The sequence below is a fragment of the Urocitellus parryii genome, unplaced genomic scaffold (assembly GCF_045843805.1).
Source record: "Urocitellus parryii isolate mUroPar1 unplaced genomic scaffold, mUroPar1.hap1 Scaffold_43, whole genome shotgun sequence".
Classification (NCBI taxonomy): Eukaryota; Metazoa; Chordata; class Mammalia; order Rodentia; family Sciuridae; genus Urocitellus; species Urocitellus parryii.
The window spans coordinates 5050739-5076107 of record NW_027553833.1 but is presented as its reverse complement, the minus strand read 5'-3'; the positions used below and the strand labels follow the sequence as shown (position 1 = coordinate 5076107).

Below are 25369 nucleotides of genomic sequence, written 5' to 3'. Positions count from 1 at the left end.
CCTTCAAGGATCCCATTAATCCATCTATAAAACTAAGAAATTCTGTGTTATGTCACACAGGATTAGCATGAACATCAATCAAATGAATTAAAGGAAAACTAGCAAGATGTCTTAATGAATTAAATTGGCTAATGGTTGTTTTGGTATTTTATAGAGATCATCAAGTAAAAATAATTGAAGTAACTGTGTAAGGTGTTTTTGTATGCTTGATCCCAACCAAAAGGCCCACAAGTGATAGAAGTTTTAAAATTTTTAGATTTTAATGTTTCTTTAACTTTACTGACACCCTTTTAAATATCCAGCTCATCAGGTTAAATATATTGCATCTTATTAAAAATAATATACTAAATAAGATAAAATTCCCCAAAGCTTCTCTTCCCTACAGTCATAGCCATATATATATATATATATATATATATATATATATATATATATATATAATCTACTAACACACAAAGCTAATAGAAATGGATGCTGGACTTCAATGTGCTCCCCAAACTAGTGTTGTCAGTAAAAATCTGTGCTTTCTAGTGGTAAGATGCCAAAAGAAAAAAAAATCACCCCATTCATTATTCTGGACAGATCAGAAACCTCTCCTGGGAAGCCTGTAAAATTCTTCTGCAAAGAAGAAAGCTATAATATACTGTCAGCAACAATTTTCCTTGGCAGGGGATGGACAATATGATCTAACAGTCCCTTTTATTTCTAATTTCTATGATTCTGGTTTTTTTCAAGCCTTATATAGTTCTCTTAACCCAATTCTGTAGCATACTGAGCCAGAATCTCCTAGTGTTTGAGCTGCTCTCCAGGGTTATCAGGCACTTTGGAAAATACATGATCACTGTGTTCATCAGGTTAACTCTTTTTTTGACTCATGTTACGAACAAAGCTTCTTTATCTTCATGCAAAGTACAGTATTTTTATGAGATAATATACAGACAGTTTTTTTTTTCTTTCCCCTACAGGGTCAAAATCAGCATAGATTCAAAACTATTGCCCAACTGCCTTGATGATTTTTAACTCTTAATGATCATAAGGCTAGGGACACTTTTTTTTCCTGAATCCTGCCTCTGGAGTATCTTCCTACTATGCAGATCTTGCTCAAAATCTCTTCAGCTACTTCAGTGTTTACTGGGCAAAGTCTAGATTCATTAAGATGATAATTCCACCATAATGTCTACATGTTTTGGAAGAAATTACATATTAAGCATCTTCTTACAATAAATGCAGTCCTATGGGCTAAGACACAACAGGTTCATAAGGTATTCCCTACTCTGTTTGGCTTACTTCTAAGAGGGACTCCAACAATCAACATGAGTAATATATAGAAAACACAGATGGTGGTGTGTGCTAAGGAGAAAGATAAAGAAGGAACAGAGGAGGAAATGTACCAAATAAAGTACATTTTTAACTAGGGCAGCTAGGGAAGGCTTTTTCTAATAATTATACTTATTTAATTTTACCCTGTGTGTTCTCTATTGAATAAGAGAACCACTATCTTGAATGCTAGGTAATGCTTCATAACTATTGGTTAATTGAATGGCATAGTATGATCTATCTATCTCATATTTTTAAGGTGCATATACATCTGAATCTACTTTCTAATTTATTAAAGGTGGCATTGGCATTGTAGACTTATTCTTGGGCATTTGATTCCTAGAGAAAGCAGAAAATATAAGACATGTGAGGGTAGAGATATTGTCTATTTTGTTCATAACAGAATCCCAAGGACATAGAAATAGGTCACAGTATGGGCTCAATAATTTTTGAATGAATCAATGAAACATGTAGGGAAATCCAGGTATGCAGTGAAAAGCAGAGGAGAGGAAAATGTCCCTTTAGCTGTTACGTGCTGTGCTGCTACTTCACAGAATCTGAGAGTGTGATAGAATATACCGTATTTTTTTCCTTATTCATTTGCTGAGGTAGAAATTTTTTTTCCATGGATAGAATGGGATAACTACTACCATAAAAATTCAGCATTTATATATTATATGCTTCCTTTTCAGAAGTGCTAGAAATTGATTGACTTCTCAGCTTAAATTAAAAAATAAAAACCAAAAAAAAAAATCCATAAGTTCTTATTGACAATTAAAATAACATCCCTCTACCTAATTACTTGGAATGCAAAAATCCCAATGGAAGGGAGAGGGGTCAGAACTTAATACTTTTAGTGATCATTATTGCTCTTTTAAAAATTCATATCGATGAATTTCAGATAGTTTCCTCTAGGGGACGTTTTCCATGGGATGATAATGGGAGGGAATTTGGAAGGAGAAAAGTGTTTGTAAGTGTTGGGGCAGATGAGGGAGAGTGGTGGAGAATTTTTCTTGTCTATTTCATATTTTATCTAGTTCAGATTCTATTTAAATTACCTCCTGGCAAAAATTGATTATAAAATGAAAACTCCACTCCTATCTTAGGCAGAGCTTTCTGAATTACTGAAAAACACAACACCAAATGAAATCTGGAAAAACAATGGTTAGTATTCCTTGCAGTTAGAAGAATTCTAATTTGGAAGGTCTGAATTCAAGACTTTTTGTCTCTTTCTAGTTCTCTATTCCTGGATCCACCAACAGTCTCCTTGAAAAGTTATTCTCTTATCTCCTTCATGAGGATACTTCATAGGGTTTTGTTCAAATCAAGTGGGAAGGTAAGACTTTATTCCACCCCCCTAAAAAAGAAAAAAATACTTATGCAAATATTGGTTATGGGTTATGGACCAAACAATAAAACATACATCCCTTGTTCAGGAAGATAAAATGAAGAACACTAAATTACAATATAATTCTGTTTGCTGCATATAGAGGATATCCACTAGAATATCTTCATTTTATAATAATTTAAAAATTGTGCATATGTAAAACAATGTTGATTTTTCCTTTTCTGTTATGGACTGAATATTTGTATCCCCCCAATATCCATAGGTTGGAATCCTAACTCTCAATGTAATGACACTGGGAGGGGTGATTTGGGGAGGTGATTAGGTCATCTCATGAATGAGATTGGTGCCTTATTAAAAACATTAGAGATTTCCCTTTCCTCTTCTATCATTGAGGGTAGAAGAAGATCCCTGTCTAAAAACCAGGAAGCAGGCCCTCATTGGAGAGCACATCTGCTAGCACCTTGATCTGGGGCTACTCAGCCTTTATAACTGAGAGAAATATTTTTGTTTAGATGTCCCAATATATGGCATACTTGTTGTAGCAACCTGAACAAACTAATTCAGCCTCTAGTAATGAAGTTAGTATCTCCAGCCTTCCTAAAATTTTTCTAGATTAGAGATACTAGATATATTTTCAAAATTATTTTAGTTGTATAGATCATATTTTTTTTAGTTGTCAATACACCTTTATTTTATTTATTTATATGTGGTGGTAAGAATCGAACCCAGGGATTCACACATGCTAGGCAAATGCTCTGCCATTGAGCTATAACCCCAGCCCCAATATAGATCATAATTTTATAAAGACTATAAAATAAAAATTCTTGGTTAACATATTCAGATATTTTTAGGTTTTTTGATTCTAAAATTCAGAAATATAGTCTTGCATATAGTAGCTTGCAATAAAAAGAAAAATTATATGCATGATGGTATGTTAATTGGTTGGTGTTGAAGTGTCTATTTTCAACTTGTATCCAAAACCATATAAACCCCCACAGCTTAGTGTCTGAATTAACATGTCTTTATTATTTTAGGAAACTCTTACCCAGAGAGATGGAACTGCAAATAACATTATTGTTTGTTTCAGGAATTTCCTGAAAGTACAGAACTAGTTATATTAGATAGCTCAAGTAGGCTGATCAAATCTACATGACTCACTTTTAAAGACTTGTCTTGCTAGGTATGTCAACCTCAAACCATTAGTTCATGAACTTGCCCAGTCTTAATCAAGATTCTCTTCAAAAGCTTCTAAGATCTCATAAATATTCTGCTTTTCCCTCCCCTCTCCGAGATGCTACTAAGATTCTGTAAATGTAGCTATCACCTATTGCAACACAGACTTACTTCTTTTACTGGTTGTTTTTCTGCCCTATATTCAGGGAGCTGCCATTTGACAAAATTCAGGATCTTTTCAAATGATTAGCAGGACTTATTTTTGCTTGAGGAATTTTTCTAATAAATTAAACATATTTCAAACTAAATTATAAGAACTAGAAATTAAATTATTATCTAAATAAAATGGGGCTTTAAATGCTTGACTTATACTTTCCCTTAAAACACTGAATCAGTCTTCATCTTTCTATAGAAAATAAATGCTTGATGCAGTTTGCACAGTGAAATTAGCTAATTACTTTAAACTACATGAACTTTGGTAATATTCACTGAACTGTACCATGTTTGCAAATGCAATTGATGTGTATTCTGGAGTCTACATACATTGTATCTGAAATGTTTTTCCTTTTTGAGAATTAAAACCCAACAAGCATGGACCAAAACAAGAATGTTTTTCTAATTTCCTTGCACAAGTTTAACTGCTCTCACTTGAAATGGGTGTTATACAGATGATAAATAGTGAACAGACTTTCATTATCTATCAATCATTCACATTTAAAAAGAATCCTTCATGTGTGTATTTTAAGTGATGTACTAAAAAATGGAAATTATGCTTTCAGATAAAAGCAGTCCTAAAAATATATTAAATGTAGGATTAAATTTAGATAATGTAGCAGTTGATTTCACTTAACAGGGAGAAGATTAGAAAGTGAATGACAGCAAAGAAGGTCTACAGTCATATCAGGTTTGTCTTTGAGGAGGAATAAGACCCATCATATCTGTGCATACAGGTCTTGAGAAGCACATCTTAATAAAAAGGTGGTCACAGACAGCAGAATACATCAGACACTAGAAAGGCAATATGTCAATCAATGGAAGGGAAACTGATGTGATACAGCAATTTGTATACGGGGTAAAAGCGGGAGTTCATAATCCACGTGAATCAACTGTGTAATATGATGTATTAAGAACTATGTAATGTTATGAACGACCAATAAAAAAATAAATAAAAAAATAAAAAGGTGGTCACGAAGACTGAAACACTCTGATTCAGCTGCTTATGTCAGATATCTGATATTGAGTGTGGTGTGTGTGTTTTAAAATGTATGATAAGCCAATTTTAAGCTACTGTAAACTCTGTTGTATTTCTAAAGCTTTGAGAGTAACATGCACTAGAGAAATCTCACTCTTCCTAAGACTCCCCAGCAATGTCTATGGATAGTCCATTTTAACCAAAGAACCAGAAGAATTCCCACCTGGGATTTTCAATTCTCATGTAATCTTGATTTGACAGGTGGTCAGAATTAAGAGGACAAAGAGTCTAAAGGAGAGCAGGACACCTGGGAGCCCACGTAAGTATTTTAACAACTACCAGTAAAACTCCTAAGTATATATTGGTGGGAAAATGGTTTGAAGTCAATAAGCAGCTGGCCACCGATTTTAAATCTAGCAGCAGGTTTATTCCAAATACAGACCAAACTGATGGTAGCAAGGTGTTCATAAACATTTTCAAAATGGCCCAGAAAAAAGAGTTTAGCTCCCAACAATTCCACAAAAAAATGATAGAAAGTTATTTTAATCATCTAAATAGCGTGTCTAGTAGAAATGCTTGCTTAGACCCCAAATCACTCACTTCATTAGCTGCCAGATAGAGGTCAAAAAGAAAATCAAAACAATTATTGAAATAAAAGAAAAAATAAACTTATTGTTCCTGTCTCTCCCCAGTGCCTGAAGTCATTATTGTAGTGCTCAGAAGTTCTACCAAAATTAACTATTTCAAGTCATTAAAATGCTCTTTACGGTTGCAAAGAAAACATTTTGAGAATTCTCATTGGCTTCAGACCCATTGTGTCCACAGAAGACAACATATACTCACTATATTCAGGCTGGATGCTACCAATGACAAATTCCTAAATATGATATGTTGCAGTGTTTCAAGTTTTAGTTATGGTAAAAAGAGTACAGATTGGAAGGTACCAGAAACAATAGAGGCCAATGTAGGTTAAATATTGTGTTTTAGTGGTCATATTAGTCTCTCTGTTACTTCTCAGTATCTGCATGTTAATATCATTGTAAAGACTGACAGGATATTCTCTCCATTAGTGACATCTGAGCACAGTGTCTGCCATTGCATTGACAGATGCAAATGTTATTTGGGGGCCTGGTTCCAAGACTCATTCTAATACTGGAGCACATGGAAAGTTCAGCAAGATTGTCACATGCCAAAATGTGACCATATTTGGGTAACTATTTTTAAACAGGAAGTATTTTTGTTTACTTAATATTTAGAGAAGTTAAATATTTAAAAGTGTGCGTCTATCTATGTGTGGTTTAATAAGTTCCCCTCTTTGGAAAAACTAAATTTAAATGTAAAATGTCACATGGAGTTCCCCATATTTCAGTGGTTCTACTTTTACTGTGTGTTGAGCGAAACAAAAATATTGACTAAATTCAGAAATGTTTTGTATTTTACTTATCAGTACACTCTATGCAATAAATGATATTACATGGAGACACATCTTAGTTTTCAGAATATGTTTGTTGGAAGGGACCTGTATGTGTACTAAATCAAATATTGTTTGAAATATCTACAATTCACACGTTGAAAATAAGCTTAATGTTGTGTGTACCACCATCTCAAATATGAAACACCTAAAAACTTAAAGTGAGCAAGAAGTATGCTACTTGTGGAAACTTTGAAATAATTACTCTGACTGCAGAATTGAAACACTGGGACATAATGGGTTAAAAATAGTGAACACAGACAATCAGACACACCTGGGTTTCAAATCTCACTGGTATGTGAACATAGGAACAAGTATTTATCACCTTAGGGAAATCACATGACTCTCCCAATTTATCGAGCTAACTTCTAATGGTGCTTTAGAGAGAATTAAATGATACAATTTAAAGTATAAACATACTGCTTGCTTGGCACAGCATGGATACTCAGGATCTCCTAGCTCCTACTCTTTTTCTTTTCACTGCTTGAAAATCTTACATTCTCAATATATGGATGAAAGCTGGGACTGACTCAAGATAAAAATTAGAGAACAAAAATTCATGTCACGTAAAGATTCACAATAGAATTACTTCACATAGAAAACTGTGCTAGTATATTTACTACATTCCACAATTTGCAAATTTCTTACATCCACTCATAAGTCTGTGTCTTGAATAGGGGTGAGTGTCTCTAGAAAACCAAGGTTGAGACTCTTTGCATCTGGTAGAATGCTTCTAATTGAAAGAATGATTTCAAACATGCTGGATGCTTATTATTAGAGACCTGAAAAGTAAATAACTTTGTGAATATTGGATCTAATACAATAATCTGTTGGAGTCATTATAATAAGAATTTTTTTTTTAGTTTACAAGGTGATTATACATTGAAGATATTCCATCATGCAGTTTGCACAAAACGATCCTGCTAGTCTTAATTGCTGCTTCATCTCCCCTGCTTTTCACTGTTGTGGAAGGTATTTTTCAAGCAGCAGCATGTGGCTCAGTGGCTGACACCACAGGCAACTATGCTGGGAGTTTTGAAGTTTCCTATGTATTAGGTTGCTGCTGCTGGGCTGGGTTTTCTAGGCATTTACAAATGCTGAGAGCTTTTAACTTCTATTCTTCCCAACTTTATCTCTGGGGCTGTCCCTCCCCCCACTTTGAGAGAGTGCTCTGGGGTTTGGTATACCACAATTAATGAACAGCCTTTCAAAGGAACTATTTACTCACTTTGGTCCTGTTATATCCACTTGTAAAATCTTTTTTTCCACTGTACAACAGTGGAAAAAAAGATCTCAAACAGCAAATTCTAAAGAAGTCTGGTACTATTTTACCTGGTAAGATGGCAAAGTTCTTACATACATTCATAGGAAGAAAGTCATTTTATTGAATTTTAATTTGATTGCTTTTATAGTTGTGGCTTTGAGGAAGTCTTCATTTGGTAGCTCTACCCAATAGGCTACAAGTTCTTTGAGCCTCTCCTATTTAGACAATAGAAGAATTGCTATTTTTTAAACCCATACTTGGTGACAAGTACCATGCTGAGCTCTGTTTACACATTTACATTTTACAAAAACATCTAGAGTTAGGTACTACTTTTATATTCCCATTTCACAGATGAAGAAAGTAAGTCTTAGTGAAATTAAGTAAGCTGTCATTCTGTCAGGAGTAAGCTGAGATTTGAACTCAGGGCGATGTGAAAATTACTTCTTGATTTTAACTGCCTTAGCAGTTTTCAATAGTACACATGTAGTTTAAAGAATGTTTTAAGAGAGCAAAATGAAACTTAGTTTCTATAGTATTTGAAAGCAGTTAAGAGAAAACTGAATCCCAAGAAAGGAAATAAAATATATATAACATTAAGTTGGTCAACATATGTTTCCTTGATTTTCTCAGTTCAATAATAACAGAAGTTTATTTCTTCAAGCAGAATGCTAATTTATAGAAACAGGAAAGAAAAAATTTCTATGCATCCTTACATAAACCCCAATTTTGGGGGAATGTATTAGATTATATTTGAGTAATACATATTTAAAATAAAAACAATTCAAGTATTATTCTTTAAAGTGAAAGAATAATATTTTCCATGTGAATTTAAAAAGTTAATTGATTGATTTATTAATATAAGGAATAAACCACCCACATCTCTGATCTTTCATGCTATATTTCATCCCAGAAGGTAATGGAAATGCCAACACCATCCTAATAATTGTGGCACCAGCAGGGCTTCATGCATTACAAACGAAATTTCTTTCCGCTTTTTTCTCCTGTTCTAAATTGAACCCAGGAGGGCAGAGGTGGGACTTTGATAAGATTCTAAAGCAACTGCTGTTGGTTAAAAAAAAAATGGCCAATATTTTTAATTCGACAATTTTTAGATTGACAATTTCATTTTGTGGCTTCTTCTGTGTTTCTGGGCTCTGGTTTTAATTATCACTTAGAGTAAGTGTACTGGATATATACTTATCAACTCCTCATTTCCCTTGTGGACCACACTGTGTGTTACAAAATACAATTTCCATTTTGTCTGCTGATGGCCTAAATAAGGTACACACAAAACAACAGGATGGGCTTCTTAATTTAGCAGGGTAAGATGTTCATATAACAGTGGCCCTGAGGGTTAGATTAGAGGAGAAAGAGAAATAGATTCTACCTCAGTGGAGTTGAATAATTTCTAAAAGATTTAGCACAAAAGAACTGGGCCATCCTGCACTATGAACACTTAGAAAAAACTAATGATAATGTAGTAATTTTTTTAATATTCTTTAATACAGGGATCCATGGCATACATGCAATTATATCTTACATGATATTTTAAGCATAACTATCATTGGAACAAAAATGTTAAAGAAATATTAAGGATATAATATCATAGCAAGTTTCTCTTAAGGTATTTCAAACTATAAAATATATGGCACATCTAACCTGAATTATTTTATTTAATTCCTAATATTGATATCCACAGTGTTTAGCTAAAATAAGTACCATAATAAAATATCCTAATATAAGATATATAAAAATTCTTGAATACTTAATTTCTATTTTTTAATATTAATTTTTTCCACCATGAACTATTTCTCCATCTCATTTCCTCTGAATGCATGCCCCTTTCCTGAGAACATGCAGTATATGCTGTAAGTCATAATTCTTCATCAGCAAAATTTAATGAGTGCTCATAATTAGCTAAGTCCTAGGGATCCAGAAAGTTACAAAGAATGATCAGGTTTTAGCAAGTTAATTTGACAAAGATGGTATTTTTAAATGATTTTAAAAAGTCTTGCAAAACAATTGAAGAAGCATGGTACTTTTGGGATATCATAAGGCTTCACTGAGGAAACAGAAGTTGAGGTGGAGGTTGAATGGGTAAGACACATATAGAACCCACGAATGAGAAAAAACAACATTTAACTCATACATTACCCTGTATGGCCAAGAAAAATATATCATTTTTTTAAAACTCTTTGATTCTAAGCAGGTCTTACACAATAGGAGAATATAGTGAAAAGATAGAGAATTTTATAAAGGGTGATGACAGGTAACTCAAGTATGTATTTATACTTTATTCTGGAGGAAATGAAGGCTCACTGAAGGGTTTTGAGTACAGGGAATGATATCTTTGGAAAGCCCACTTAGTATTCTGATATTATAGAGGAAATTATAGAGAATATCTGGGATACAGACTGTGCCTTAAATGTAACATTCTGGTTGCATGCACCTTGCATTTTCTTGTTCATACATATCACATTTTCTTATATCTACATTTATGATCACATCAAATATTTGTCTCTATTTCTGGAAACCAGGATGAATGAGAGTTAAGCACAGTAATTGAAGAGATATTCTAAAGATGCCACATATCATACTGCCTAAAGAGAAGTAGACCTTGATGGATAACATATTACAAGGCAAAGAATAGAGAATTCTGGAGAAGCATCAAGTGGGAGAAGGTTTGAGCTGGATCCGTATAGATGTTATGTCTTTAGTTCTCTGATATGCAGCTTAAAAAAATAGTGAACCACTGAAGTCATTTAAATTTGACTTAAATGCATACATTTTTGTTGTTTATTTATTTTCCTAATTAGACTGAAATCAATTTGCACTCTCTTAACACTGTTTGACAGTGTTAAGGTGCCCATGCTGGCTGGCAAAACCCAGTTAACCTACAATATATTGTTGATAATTCAGAGAGACAATCGCATTCACTCAGTAAGAAATTATTATTTTAATCTTAATTGTACCTAAGATGTTTTCTATGTATGTGCGAACACGATAAAAATTATTTTTTATGTCTACTTCCAAACAACTATTATACAAGTATTTACTAAATACACTTACTGAATGTTAGTTAAGCTTGATAGCAAATTGAGAGCAAGGCAAAAGCATAATTTAGAGTTTATTTAATATCAGCATAAACTCCAAGCTAGACCCAAATTTGCAATTTAGGTTTATGGTAATAAATACCATTTGATAAATTTAAGGAAATTGGAATATTATTTTTTATTTTTTCCTACATTAAAAAATATGTATTTAAATTGTGTTCTATGAGTTCTTATTTGAGAAGGAGCTTTAGTTGATGAAATAATTATCCTATATCAATTCCTCTGTAGAAATGAATTTCCTTGGTCTTTTGAAAATCTGATGAGGACTCTTAAACCATCTCATTCTTTTATTCATTCACTCATTCATCCCCAAATATTTATTATCATCTAATATATTGTAATTACCTAGAGAAACAGTGAGAAATGAAGGTTCCACATGACATTTACATTTTTAAGGTCATCAGCAAAGTGCCAAATTGGAATGTTGAAAAAGAAAGGAAAGGGAAGAGAAGTGCTGGCACTACCAGGAGGGGTTGGTGAGAGTTTTGTTTATTTTGCAGAGTAATTAGACTTCATTAACAAAGTTCCATTTTAATAAAGAAAACTCTGAAAGAAGTGCTGATTCACACAGGAATAAAACTTCACTGTCCTTGACTTTATGTTGAAATTTTTCTTACATATTAGAAAATACACCTTATCCCAAAATGAATACAATACTTAGTTGTGACTGAATTTTCCAGAGTAGCTATCTGTAGGTTGAAATGTCTTAGTGTTTTGCTGGGAAAGATACTTAAAAGATTGCAACACTTCAGTTTAATTAATATCTATTAAGTGCTTACTCTGTTTAAGACTCTCTTAGACACCTGCCATTTTGTTTGCCCAACAACAATGACTCCAGTTTCTCTTAGGAGTGTTTTACTCTCCTTTGGGAGTTGATCCTTCCTATTCTAAAATGTGACCCAGGCTTGGCCACCCAGTGTGGTCCATGTTCTCTGGCTGAAGAAATTGATTGAGGAATTGTTTAAGATACAAGACAAGTGTCTCACAATCATTGTCAGTACAGGTAGTGTTGGTGGAACTATGTAAATGGACACTTCTTTTGCTAGGTTTCCTACCATAAGATAGAAATTTAGGACATAAGACTGAGGTTCTAATGTTCAACTCCTGAAATTAAAAGATCTGAAATAAAGTAAGAAGAGAAGAAGGCAGATCTAAGAAAGGAACAGAATCCCTGACAATATTGTTTCAACAGTTAGCTCCCCCTTTGCCTCGAGCATTTACCTATGGGCTTTTTTTTTCTTTTTTTCTTTTTAATAAGATCCAACAGATTAAAATATTTGCATGAGCTATTAGGATTAAGAGTCAGTCAATCCACTCAGTTCTACTTACTCTGCTGAGTTTTGAAAAAGAAAGAGGGTATATGACAATGTCAATGGCTGTTTTACTGATCACTCAGCTCTTCACATTTCTTTATGATGATTATCATGTGGCTACCTTTGAATAGCATAAAATGATTATGATATCAGCTAAACAAATATTTTACATGTGCCTAAGAAAACTTAGGTGATATTAGAAACATGCAAAAATGAAACAAGTCAAGTTGCTTAGTCTGAACACGCAAGTTCTGACCTTTATGTCTCTAAATTGTGTCTGAATTGTGTTGTCAAACAAAAATGCTATATAAATCATAAGGTTTTTCATTTTCCCATCAGACATTAAATACATTGAAGCCATGAATTGATTTGTGTCATTTTTTCTGTTTCAATTCTAACACTTTTGTCTAAAATGCTTATATTTAATAAATATAGTACTTATACTTTTATTTGAGTCCCATTAACCTACAAATATCCTTTTAGAGAACTAATAAAACAATGCATAATGTCTATCATTATGACCCCTTATTCAAGTCACTATCTGCTAACAATTTTTCATTCACACCTGATTTTGAAATTCTCCAAAATAATGTATTTATAAAGATGCAATGATGGTTTTAAGATAAAGCATTCTGCAATAAGTATTTTTACCTCTAAAAGACTTTTACCAAAACAGAGAAAGAAAATACATCAATAAGAATATATATGTATATACACATATATAAGCTCTTCCTTCTCATGTCTCATTCTCTCAATAAAAATATAAAATCAACACTCACACCACCCTCTGATTATAGCAAGATTGCAAGACCTCTGCAGCTTTCCTACTCAGAGCTATTTCCAATACCACACGGATCTTGTCGTGTTTGCCATCTCCTTAAAGCACCTGCTGGAACTCCTAGCCATGGCCCCTTCTTGCTTTAAAAACTAGATCTAACCCAATAATCAGGCTCAAAGTAGGAAATACAGCAGTTTGAAGAAATGCAAAAATATATCTTTTATTCTATTAAATGTCAGGCAGTGCTGAAATAGGTTCTGCCTCAGCACTTGGGTTCAGGTAAATAAAGCAATATGGTCTATTTTCCATGAAGTGGCTGCATTAGCAAACTAGCCAGAGTTACTTCTTTGATTTCTCATGTACTTTTCCCTCTTATTAAAATGTTTCCCGGTTACGTGACATTTAAGGCAAAAAGTAGGTGACTTGAACATACCTTCAGGGTCTATCCTTATAAAGTTTCCCCAAAGAGGAGATTCTCAATCCTGGCTTCACATTCAAATCACCTTGAGAGCTTATAAAAATGCCATTGCCTGGGCCCTAGGTCCAGAAGCTCGGTTCTAATTTATCTTGGCTGGAGGCCAAATGTTGGTGTGCTTCAAAATCTCATTAGCCACTCAGGAGGCTTGGGCAGGAGGATCACAAGTTTGAGGCCAGCCTCAGCAATTTAGAGAGGCCCCATCCCCAAATATAAATAAATAAATAAATAAATAAATAAATAAATAAATAAATAAATAAAAGAACTGGAGATAAAGCTCAGATGTACAGAAACTCTGGGTTTCATCCCTAGTACCCCCAACACTTGAAATACTTTCCTTAAGGCCTTGATCATAGATGAACTTCCAATCAGGAGAGAAAGAAGAAAGGAAGGGGTAGGAAAAGGAAAGGAGAGCTGAGGAGGTGAGAGAAGGGGAGGTGGGGGAAGGGAGGCAGAGGAGGGAGGGGTCCTAGAGGCCTGAGGACCTTCAATAGGTAAGAGACTGAAACAGTGGTCAGAGGGCTGGGGAGAAGAGCAAGTGTGTACATGAGCCCCATCTTTTCCCTGACTCTCCTGGGTTTCTTCTCCAGGCACAGAGACAGTTTGATTCAGTGATCTTCAAGATTCATCTTGTTCTGTGGGCATGGCATCTAGTGCCACAAGAGAGGAGCAAAGCTCTCTGGGAGCCCAGAAAGCCCCCCAGATTCCAGGAATCAGAAGAGGTGTTGCAGCTCTGAAGAATAAGGAGGATTTGCACAGGCCCAGGAGGTGAGAAAGGTAGAAGTGGGGGGCGGGGGTCAGGGCAGCACTGGGTGAACGAATATTCCAGGCCAAAGAATTGGAGTGAGGTAAAAACACAGTAGCAGGAAAACACTGGGAGTGTTTTGGGAATCCTGAGTAGTCACTGTCACGGCCAGGGACAATGGGTGTGGCCTGGTGGATTGGAATCCTGTGTCTGTCCCACAGCTGTGTGACCTGAGAGAAGTCACTGAACACAGCCTCATTTTCCTCATTGGTTCCAACACTAATTCTCCCCTCTGGGGAAGGGATGGAAGAAGAAAGAGCCTTTCTTGGCTGGGTTTCTAGAAAGATCTTACATGTGGGGAATGACAGTGATCCCCAAGTGTGAGCCAAATGACAAAAGGGGTCACTCACAGAGACTCTGGTCCCTTCCTTCATTCTATGTCAATGAGGCTTCCCAGTCAAGAGGACCGAGCCAGGAGAATCAAAACTCTGGACTAGAATGCAGACAAGCATGGTAGAGGTCCCCAAAAGGCAATGGCCAGCCACCCTCTGCCTCTCTCAGAGAGCCACAGAGGAAGGGACAGGCAGGGGAGCTTTGGATTTCCTGGCATGTACCCCAGCCACACCTTTGCCCAGTCACCCCATTTCACAGATGAGAAAAGCACCAAGTTGCCAGGAAGCAGCAGAACCAGGACTATCTGACTCCTAGACCCACATTTGCATCTGCCACTCCAGCAACTGTGTCACTTGGCTCTGAGAATGCCCCATCTGTGACTGTGTGCCTGGACAGCATCTGCTGGCTCCCTCTGCTCAAGATGGCCCTCCCTCTTCTCCCCTCCATCTGCCCTATTCTTCTCTGGAACACACTCTCTACAGCAGCCAGCCCTGAAGCCTGTGTCTGTCCTCTCCACTGGGACCCAGGCAGATGACATTGGAATAATTGAAGTGTCCTTCTTATGACCTTGAGTTCTGGCAAGGCTGATTTCCCTTCTGGTGACTGGGGCTGATGACAGCTGAGTGGAACAAGGACACACATACACAGACACACATCAATGAGCCACATCACAGCAGGCATGGACAGGATCCCCCCGTCGCCTGCCAGGGCAGCTTCCCGCACCCACAATAGAGACAGCTGGGAATACCCCTATCAAGTGACAGGGCTCCACCTCCATCCTACCTCCTCTTCCCAGCCAGGAACACACCTGCCGGCTGACGGGGCACAGTCATTCCCTATAGCTTCAGACACATCTCCATGTCACCCCTGCCAACAGGTGGGACACAGCCACCTCTTCAAGACATAAACAACATGGGCAAGTTGCAGATAGAATTGCAAAGGACACTCTGGGTCCCAAGGCTGCATAGATAGATACCAGCCTCTTCAGGACTTGGGAACTGATGAGCACCAGTTTTACCAGGCCCCTATTCCAGGTCCTCACTGTGTGACAAATATAGCAGGAATGCAGGCATTGGAGCTTCCTGGATGTATCTGGGTAGTCTGGGGCCTTCCATGGCCCAGTACACACGTGCAGTTCAGGTTGCCTCTGGGGGCAAGCATATGCACACGTACACGTGTGCTCACACATGCACCCACAGGTCTCCAGCTCTCATAGGTGTCTTTTTGTTGTTGTTGTACCAGGATTTGAACCAGGGGATACTTACGTTCCAAATACAGGTCTGAACAAATACCTAAACCAGGCACTGGGATAACAGATAGAAGTCAGAAAACCATTCTCTGTGGAAAAATTAAGCTAGAAGAGAACCCCAAAGAGACCCCCCCAAAAGGTGACAAGCTGGGGTTGGGGTTGTGGCTCAGCGGTAGAGCACTCGCCTAGCACGTGCGAGGTGCTGGGTCCAACACTCAGCACCACATAAAAGTAAATAAATAAAAATAAAGGTATTGTGTCCAACTACAACTAGAAACTAAAAGGTGACAAGCTGTAAGACCTATTGTGTCTGGAAGGAGCAAGGTGATGTTCTGGCCCTCTGAGTCCTTGCCAAGACCATACCTGGGAGATTTGGCCAGTGGCAGGCCTCAAGCAGTGAGGGACCACAGAGCAGGCTCTGTGAGAACAGTCTGGGCAGAAGGGACCATTTGGCTTGGAATAGAGTCAACTTGGGATTGAGCCATCTGAAGTGCTGTCACAGGGCACAGGCCATGTGTAGCCACAGGAGACAGAGCTAGTTTGAACTTGTTGATGGAAGCCACAATAAGACCACTTGGAATGACTGATCCCAGAATGCCAGTGGAAGGAAGGAGTCTCCCATCAGTAGAGGTGTGCCAGCAGAGCTCAACCGACCCCTGGGTGGAGGCTGCAGCTAGATGACCTCGAAAGGTACTTTCGACCCCGAGATTCCATGACTCTGGCATTTGAATTCAACTTATTCATGCTACAGATGAGGAAACTGAGGCCCAGAGAGATGCAGGGAATGTTTGAGGTCACACAAAGCGTTATTGGTCCTCTGAGAACTAGACTCAGGAGTCCTCATGCTCCATCTTGGATCCTCCCACTCCTTGGATGTTTGGGCCAGAACCAACCTCGTGGCCCAGAGATCCAGAAGCTCCTCTCTTCATTTGGCATCCTGGGTGGTCTGACACCCTGTGGTCTTTCCCAGCGCCTGCCTGGACTCAGCTGATGGATGAGCTCCTTGTTGAATCAGCTCTGGCTCTACAGATGGATGCTCTCAGGCTGAAAGGAGATCCACATTTGACCCAGAGCCAGATGTGTAGCAAAGAGAAGTGGGAAAATGGGAGATCCGGACACTTGAGGGAGGCTGCAGAGCCTGGGGGCTATGGCTAGGATCCATAGACCTGGTGAACCCCTCAAAAACTTGACACATAGTAGGTGTTCCATAGATCACATGGAGACAAGGAGGAAAAAAATCTTCCTCTGGAGCAGGGATGTTAGGAATGCCAGTGAATGAAGCTAAGTGTCCTGCAGACTCTTAGCAGAAATCCCGAAGCCTGGGACGTGGGTCTTTGGAAAGAGCCCTCATCCTGGACCCCACCACCACCCTAGCCTTTCTCCCCTGAGAAGAACTCCCCGGTCCAGCCTTTTCCCTCTGTCCTTGCTTGTGAAACCAAAATGACTTCTGTCCTATCCATCAGCGCAAGGCAACTTGCTAAAGTGCCAAGAGATTTCTGCAGAAGAGGGGCTTCTTGTCACTAAGAATGCCACAAAACAGAAGACTCCACCCACATACCAAGCCCTTCATGAGTCAGTGAAATTTCCATAGGTGATTAGGGGTTGGGAGAACAGACAGGTCTGACCCCAGGTGACCTGGGGACAAAACTAGAGTCTCCCAGTACACAGGTATTTTCTCACCTGCCCTTTGCATGTTCTGGTGACAAACTACTTTCCGCTGTTTCATGGGCCCTTTGCAATTACAAATGAGGCAACCATTATTACCCTCATTTTAGGAAAAAGAACTAAAGGCAAGAGAGGCACAGCATCTTTCCAACTATCTTTCCTTAAAAATCAAGAATGTGGTGAGTTAATTGGGGGCAGGGAGTTGGTAATAGAAATGCTGACTTAGGAAAGCAGACCTGACGGAGTTCCAGGCCCATTTCAAGGCCATGAGGGACATTTGTGAAGCAGTGAGTTCAAAACATCACTATGGATAGGCTCACTGAGACCCACTTGAACAATTAGCGCGTGTGTGTGTGTGTGTGTGTGTGTGTGTGTGTGTGTGTGTTTGGGCTCTATGATAGGTAGGCCCAGAAAGACTAATATTTTTGTTGTTTCATTGGGAGTTCTGGGGATGGAACCCTGAGCCTCACGCATGCCAGGCGAGTGCTCTACCACTAAACCACACCCTAGCCCAGGGATCATTACTTTTAACAAGCACATCAGGAGAATCTGACATGTGGCCAGATTTAGAAATAACTGCTTAAGGTAGCCAGAGTCTTCCAGTCCAAAGGCAGGGCAAGTCCTGGGAAGAAATACCTCTGGAGGATACATATTTCCATGAATTTCAACCCTACTTCTGGTGATAACATGCGAGCAGGGGCTGTGTGGATATTGACTAGCTAACCATCCATCACCACTTCCTCTTCCCTTTCAGATCCCAGTCTGTTCATCCACTTCTGAGCGGCCAGCATGTGAGGTGCTGCACTATGGGGGCTTGATCTTGGTTAGTCTCAGCATATTTGACTCACTTGCAATGGTTTTTTAAAATAGTAGCAATTGGGCCTTACTTCCAGAGATTAAATTGGTCCAGGAGAGCAGTCTGAGCACTGGTATTTTTTTAAAGCACACCAGGAAATTCTAATGGGTAGCCAGGATTGAGAGTACTGACCTCAGTCAGCCTCAATAATTGTAACTTCTTTGCCATGTGGTTGGCTTCAGTTTTGCATGTGACAATTCTGTACAGTGGGAGGCATTAACAGAAAGCTGCTGGAATGTACTGGGCAAGGTAACTTTGTTCTGAAAAAGTGACCCAAAGCAAAGCCATGACTTCTTCCTGTCTTGGGGTCTTATTGAATGAGAGTGCCATCCTGGGAACTGATTAGCCACCTTATGACTATGAGGAGACAGGCTTGAGCACAGAAGTCAAGAACAGAAGGATGGAGGGAACTGGCCTCCTGGATTCTGAATAAACCCACTATTGAAACACCCTTAGTGAGGACTTCTTCTGTGGGATAGTTAATGAGCTTATTATGTAAGCCTTTTATTTTATTTTATTTGCTTGAGGCCAAATGCTCTTTCCATTTGATGGGAGAGGAAAACAAAGCTCAGGGAGGTTAAGTTATAAAAAAAAAATCATAGAACTAGTTAGTAGCTTGAGTGGAGATGATGGTTAGACCCTTTTCCACAAACCAAGTGCGCACACACACACACACACACACACACACACACACACTCACAATCCCTCAAACCCTAGGTGGTATAGCATAGTAGAAAAAATCATTGAGCTTTGAGGAGAGGTCTGAGGGGGAGAGGTGGGTGTATGGGGATAAAGGCCACATAGCGGTGACAATCAGGTCAAGCATCCTGTGGGTGTCCCCTGCTGGGAGGCAGGGGAGGGGCAGCTGGTGCCTGCTCTGACTCCATCAGCCATTAATTAAAACTTGACAAAAAGATTAATATACAGGGGACAATTTTAATCAGAGACTCCTGGAGCGTTAGTGCTGGCACAGCCTAAAGAGACCATGTCATCCGGCCTCCTTATTGTATAGATTGGGAAACTGAGGCAGGCACAGGGAGCAACTGGCCTATGTTTCTTCAATGAGTCTGGGGCTCAGGGATCAAAGTGCCCAATGTGATTTCCTGGTCAAAACTCTTCCTCTGCCCTAGTGTAACATACATATGGGATAGCTTTAATTATCTTATTATACCATTCAACTTGTCACTGATTCCCAGGGCCTCAGCAAAGGCCTACACCTCAAGATTACTTTTGTACACACTCTGCTTGGCTCCAGGAGGCTGAAGGGATGAGGGTGAATTGAGGAGCCCAGGGAAGCTGAGTTTGGTCACCTCCCAGGGTTCAGGTCAGTTAGGGAGCTGAGCTGGGGGGATAGTCAGCCTGAGGACATGGCCTTGGCCTTTTTCACGAGAGGGGGTGGAAATGTCACTCATCCATTATCCCAGTCCCTCAATTTTCCAAGTGCTGTCTGAGATCTTAACTGAGATCCACACTCCCCACCAAAGAGAGGGGTTCATTCCTTTTCAAAACGTTTCTATTTTTCTTTCAATGAGACACATTCTTTGTAAGGACATCCACAGAACGCCTCAGGGCATAAGGCCAAAATCCACTTCTCTGCATCCCCTCTACCAATACCCAGCCATAGCCACTGGGGAGAGTTTCTTGTCTAACCTTCTAGACTTCTCTTTCCCCACACCTTTAGGTCTGTTGCATGTCCCCTATTGTCACATGGGGACATTGTGGCAGCCCGGGTGCCTTGCAGGAGGGAGGAGGTCCACTTTGGGATCCTCCCTTCCCTAGGCCCTCCTAGGCGACTGTCCTCTGTCTCAGTCGGCTGTCCAGTCAAAGCCCCGAGCTGGCTCACAAGGTGCCTATTGCCAATTGGAAAAGCATGTCCCTCTAGGCACATAATTGAGCAGAGGGTCCCTGTTCTTGAGGGTGGATGCTTCTTTTCTCTAGGGCAGTGTGAATTACACCGGGGACCTTGCTTCATGGCCACAATGTCTCCATCTCTGCCCTGTATGTCCACCGACACTGTCACTGCCTTGAACCAGGCTTCCTCCCAGAGACTGCAGTGGCCCCCGTCTTCCCACCAGCTTCCCTGCTTCTCATTGGTCCCTCCAAGGCCCCTGCTCCCTGTAGCCAGATGGATTGATGTCACAAGCAAAGTAGATCATGTCCCTCCTAGGCTAAGCCCCTCAATTATTTCCTCTTGCCTCCAGTCAAGGGCACACTCCTTGAGGATGACACTTAGGGATCTTTCCCTATTATTAGCACAAATGTGACTGCACTAGGAACAGGGCCTGTGTGCAGCAGGCTCCCTCACATGTGTGAATTCTGCTTCTACCACTTGCTGGCTGTGTGGCTTCTGGTAATCCAGAGAACCTGGCTGCCTCTCAACTTCCTCATCTGCAAAATGGGCATGATGATAATAACAGCATCTGCTTCGCTGCATTATACAGAATAGGAAATCAGGGAATTTGGGTCAAAGAGCTCAGAACAGTACCTATGAGATGAGGCCCTGGTAGCCCATGAGCACTTGAAGATCAGTGTCCAAAACGGCCCTCCACCCGAGACCTGAGCCCAGCTCCAGGCAAGTAGGGAAAGGGAGCTGCATGTGATAGAGACAGGGACAGAGGTCACTGTGAGACCGCTCACCCTGGACTCACTTCCAGGAGCTGAAAGGAAGATCTGACTGTGGCAGGTCACTTTCTGGAATGAGTCCTCTGAAGGGGACAGAGTTATAAGAACAGGCCCCAAGGGCCCTTTAGCTCCTGCCCTATGGCCTGGGAGAGAAGGAGGCCAGAAGACTTAGGGGATCCATGGAAGCTCCTGAGCCTCAGGTCTCTCATCCACAAAATGAAGGTCTGAATGACATCACAGAGTGACTGTGAACTTAAGGGAATAATTCACAGAACACCACCACAATGCCTGGAATATAGTAGGTGCTCAATAAACCCCTGGGGTAGGAAGAAAAGGGAAGACTGTGGACCCTCAGTCCAGAGTGAAGCATGAAATGCTCTGGGCTACCTGTAGCCTAGGGGGTAGGTGACAAGACAAAGCACTTCCCAGGTACTTTAGGAGTGCTGCTGGCTTTCTATGTGAGCCACGTGGGCAAGGTGGGGTGGAGGGAATATAGCAGTACCCCGATGCACAGGAGACACAGGGAGAGGGCAGCTGTGCTTTTCACTCGATGATCCTCATTGTCAGTATCTGGAAAGTGGGGATCATCTTGGCAGGTGCACAGGCCTATTGTGAAGCTGAACAAAGCTATTGAGTGGGAAAGTCCACCATAGCAAATGTGGACGTTTACTGGCTCCTCATTGGCCAGAGAAGCCATTTGGAGTCATGATTCACAGTGCTGCCTTTGGAGTCTGGTTGAGGTGGGTACAATTGTGGTTTATTCTTCCTCAACCAGCACACCTACACAAGTCACTCAACACCCCTTAGTGACAGTTTTTTTTGTCTCTAGAATAGCAATAACAATTATACCCATTTTACAGGATTTGGGAGAAAATTCCTCAATGAGACCACTTCAGTGAAACTTTTAGCCCATGTAAATAGTTACTGTGTAGCTATTGACTTTTTTTTCCATTCTGTGGATGGAACCAAGGGACTTATACATGCTAGACAAGCACTGTACCACCACAGACTCACTGCCTTGCCCAGGCCAGTCTTGAACTTGTTATCCTTCTGCCTCAGTCTTCTGAGTAGCTGGGTTTTCAGGTATGCACCACTGTGCCTTGCCTAATATATAGTATTTTTTAAGATAACATTATTCTTTAAGGAGAGAGCCTGTGTCTTAAACCTATAGGCAGGTAGAGTCACATGCCTATAATCCCAGCATCTCAGGAGGCTGAGACAGGAGGATCACAAGTTGAGGCCAGTCTCATCAATTTATCAAGGCCCTGCAGTGAGACCCTATCTCAAAATAAGAAAATAAAAAGGGATGAGGATGTAGCTTAGTGGTGGAGCATCCCTGGATTAAGCCTCCACAGCTAATAAATACATAAGTAAATAAATAGATAAATAATTCCTTCTCTTGATGCTGCTAATGAAGCCAGAGAATACATCCAACTGACACTCAAGAAATCTTCCATAGCCAAAAAAAGTCCTTAGCTCTCAGCAACATTATTGTATTATGGACTATGATCTCTGGAAGAAGTGTTCAGGATTGTTTATTCCAATCACCTCATTATACAGTTGGCCACACTAAGACTCAGAGGGCAGAACAGATAATCCCCAAAGCTCATGAATGCCATGGCTAGACCTAGTACCAAGGCCTCCTGACAGGAAACCAGTATCCCAAGTTCACCAAGGTAGTTCCTTACTTGGAGTTGCTTCTAAGTGGAAGGGATTCATCCCCCAGCAGAAGACAATTGCTATGGCCTCCCCAGAATCTCAACAGCTTAGAGCCTACTCCCTGTGCTCTGCTGGCCTTGTTCCAGGCCACCCCTAGCTGGTGGCCTAGGTTGGCCTCAGCCTGCCCCCCACAGCAGCCTGGGCCAGGTGCTCTGTGATTGCTTCCTGTCCTCACAGGCTCTGCTTGTTTGCTCTGTCGCTGTTTCCTCACCCCCCAGCACACCAGAGGCACTGACCAACAGCCTGGGACTCCAGGGGCCAGCACCCAGCCTGCTCTCAGAGGTTGGCCAGCCCTCCCCACACCTACCACCTGGAGCCCAGGAACCCAGCCAGACTCTGGAGACACCCCCCTCAGCACTCCCTCCAGTTTCCGCCTCCTACACTCACCCCCTCCCCAGCAACGGGTCCTGCCTCCAGCTGGGGGAGAAGCCAAAAAATCAACAGATGGCCATCCCCAGTGAAGTCCTTGCAAGCCTCAGGCTGAAGGGGACCCAGGCCCCCTTTCTCCCAGCCCATCCCCATTCCCAGCCCCAGCCCAGGGGAACTTGGGCAGTGGCTCCAGATGACAGTGCCTCATGGCAGGACTTGGAAACTGCTGAGGTGGGGATGTTTGGGGGGAGGAGTGAGGTTTCTAAGTCTGTCCCTGAAGGTCTCAGCAACTAGGATTAAAAAGTCCAAGGCAGACAGACAACAGACCTTGATTTCACACTGGCCACTCTCCACATGACATTAGAGCCAGGTCTTCACATGGTCTCTTCTGTCAAATGGGACCTGCCTACTGTGATCCTTGGCCCAGGGCTGTTGGAGGTGGACACGAGCTGTCTGCGGGTGCATAAGGCCTGTTGGGCAGGGTGGGGCAGGGAGTTGGGCCACTCACTTGTCCTAGGTCACTGGGGCCTGAGGGGTTTCAGTTCTCCAATCTGGACAGTCTCTGGCAAACTGGGACACACTCGTCATGCAAACAGTAGGTTCCACTGTGTGTCTCTGAAAACTCTCTCCCACCCCACATAACTCCTACAGTGTTTTGGGGTGTAGAAGACTCCCCCCACAAATCTTCCTGATTCTTCTTCAGGGAAACTTCCTGGCCTTATATCATTTGGAACCTTCTTCTCCATCCTCTTCCTCTCTCTGCGTCTGCGTCCACAGGTGTTCTTGCCATTCTAGGCCTTGTCCCTTCTGTCCCTCTACCACAGGACCCATCGTGTTTCCTCTGAGTTCCCTGTGTCCCTGCTGCACACCCACACACTGACCATTGCTTTTCCACTCTGTCTAGGCACATGGACTCACCCCCATCTCACACACACACACACACACACACACACACACACACACTCACACACATACACACACCCTGTTCACCTGAACCTCAGCAGGAAGGATTTCAGTTTGGCCTAGGCACCTGCTGACCCACAGTAGGATCAGGCCTCAGAGATAGGTGAGAGGGGAAGTCACACACTTTTCCTCCTCAGGAGCAGAGCCTTTAAATGTAGAAGAGTTGTGAGGAGCAGGGTGTCATCTGGGAGAGGAGGGTCAGCTGCCATGAGTTCTTCGTAGCCCATGGTCTGCTTCAGGGGCCCCTGGGTGGTTTCCTTTCCCCAGAGTCCCTGCCATCGAGGCCAAGGCAGGCAAGGCCAGGAGCAGCACACCCCTGAATTCCATCCCATTGGTGCTGGACTGGGGGTGCTGGTGGCAGTGTGTGCATTGTGTCTATTTTGGGGGGCATCAGTGGTGAGGAAGCAATGGTAGGGAGCAGCCCCTTGGAGGCTGTTCCTTTTCTTCAGCTGGGGACATGCCCTGAGCTGGCTGGGGCAAGGGACACAGGCATGGAAAGGACACTGCCCTCTCCTTGGGGCCCCTGGCCGCTGGTTCTCACTGCCCCTCCTCAGCCCCAGAGAAAAGCTCTGTCAGCAGGATTCCTCCTATCCTGATGCTGGGGCCATGCTGATCCAGCACAGCCAACCTCCCAGAAGCCCTCCTTGTGGTGGCCTCAAAAACACAGACTGAGGGAAGCCCAGAGAGCTGGAGTGAGGGAAATACTGGCACCTAAGAGACCCACAATGCAGGAGAGCTGAGGGACAGCAGAGCTGGGGAGAAACTGTGCAGCTCAGAGATGGAGAGCAAGAGACAGACGCCGGGCAGGCACCCCTGTGGGTCAGCAAGATGGCGCTGCAGCAGACAGACCCAGCAAGCAGGCAGGACCCTGAAGAAGAGCAAGGGCCCATGCCAGAGAGGACAACCAAACCAAGACAGAAAGAGGCAGAAAGCAAGCCTGGATGAGAGAGAGAGGAGGAGCAGCAGAAGGAAGAGAGAGAGACAGGACTGGGGTGGTCACAGGAAAGAAGGGTCCCAGGAAGTCAGAGGCAGCAAGAGAGGCTTGGGTGGCCAGGATGGGTGGCTGCAGTGCCCCCTTGGGCTCACAGACACAGGGCCGCCCAGCGTGGCCAGTCAGGGCTGTTTGCAGAAGGAAGCCCCAGCTCAGTGGTCAGGCACCCCAGGCCTGGCGGCGGTGGCCCCTGCACTTCATGACATTCATATTCCAAGCTGTGGGTGCTGAGGCCAGGCTGTGGAGGCCCCACAGCGCCTCTGCTCCCACCCAAAGGGGGCCTGGGTTAGGGTTAGGGCAGGAGGGCAGCCAGACCAAGCCTGGCCACAGAGGCTGCCAGGCCTCTGCCACAG

General features: G+C 41.6%; 1 long non-coding RNA gene across 1 annotated transcript; it reads left to right on the top strand.

Moving 5' to 3' along the window:
• The first annotated feature begins 2570 nt into the window (after positions 1-2570).
• On the top strand, positions 2571-6234 carry LOC144252422 (uncharacterized). The gene is made up of 4 exons (XR_013342996.1): positions 2571-2653; positions 4692-4742; positions 5292-5349; positions 6101-6234. It is a non-coding gene; the product is annotated as an uncharacterized LOC144252422 (long non-coding RNA).
• The last annotated feature ends 19135 nt before the right edge of the window (positions 6235-25369 follow it).